The sequence below is a fragment of the Condylura cristata genome, unplaced genomic scaffold (genome assembly GCF_000260355.1).
Source record: "Condylura cristata isolate star-nosed mole 26May11 unplaced genomic scaffold, ConCri1.0 scaffold00024, whole genome shotgun sequence".
NCBI classification, from domain to species: domain Eukaryota; kingdom Metazoa; phylum Chordata; class Mammalia; order Eulipotyphla; family Talpidae; genus Condylura; species Condylura cristata.
The window spans coordinates 7,033,545-7,034,791 of NW_004567125.1; positions in this window are offsets into that span (position 1 = coordinate 7,033,545).

Below are 1,247 nucleotides of genomic sequence, written 5' to 3' on the forward strand. Positions count from 1 at the left end.
AAAAAAAAAAAAGAATAGGTGGTAAAGGGCCCTCTCCGGTGGGCTGCGGGTCAAAACACAGCACTAAGAAGTTAAAGCCTCTTCAGCATGAGTTCCATCCCTGCCCCAGAGGTGACCCATATGGCGCAGCAGACCTATCCTGTCCCGCCCACTGCTCCCCTCAGCAGTGTACTTCGTCAGTTGGCCTGTTCTGTTCCCCACTCTGTCTCTAGTGAATCCTCTCACTGTCCCTGAACCTCTGGCCTGTACCCCAGTTCTGTATCACAAATAAATAAATCTTTAAAAATAAAAAAGAATAGGTGGTAAATAAACTTACTGTTGTGATCATTTGCATTATATACAAATGTCAAATCACTATACTATAACCCAAAACAGATAGAATGTTGCTTATCAATTGTCCTTTTAATTAAAAAAAAAATAAGTAGGTGGAGGGAAATGACAACTATTCCTTATGGAAAGATTTCAATTAATAGAGGGAATGGAGTGAGGGAAGAAGAAAATCATCTTTCGGCAAAAATTTCAGTAATCATTGTTTCAAGCAAGATCTGTTGATGAGTGCTGAGATTAGTGGATAGAAGTTTTGTGGCAAACAGTTTATTTACATAGTTTCAAATACCTCTCTCAATCTATTTATTAATCAGAAAAGGAAAAGTATAACTGTATAGTGGAAAAATTCAGCCAACACACCTTAATCAAGTGATCAAAGTATAAAAGATAATACTATGCTATACTGAGAAAAATACCACATGTCTTCTATATTTTACTTGCTCAAAATGCATAACCTTACTCTAATTGTAGACAACATCAGACAGACCGAAATGCAGGACATTCTACAAGATAACTGAGCCGAATTCTTCAAAGAGTACTAGGGCCTTGTCTTGAAAGACAAGGAAATTCTGAGAACTGGCCCAGAGTAGAGAACCTTTAGGAGCATGGCAACTGAAAAGAAAAAAGAATCCAAATAATATCTGTAGTTTAGTCAACATTTGCTCTAGACTGCATGTTGGTGTTCCCCAAATTCATATGTTGAAATGTAACCCCAAGGTGATGGTACTTTGAGATGGGACTTTAGGGAAGTAGTTGGGTCATGATGGCAGGACCTTCATGAATGGGATGAGTACCCTCATAGACACCAAAGAGCTTCTGTCCTTTCTTTGTCAGTGAGGACACAGCATTAAGACAGCTTCCATGAACCATGAAGATTGCTCTTACAAGATAGCTGATACCTTTATCTTTGACTTTCTGGC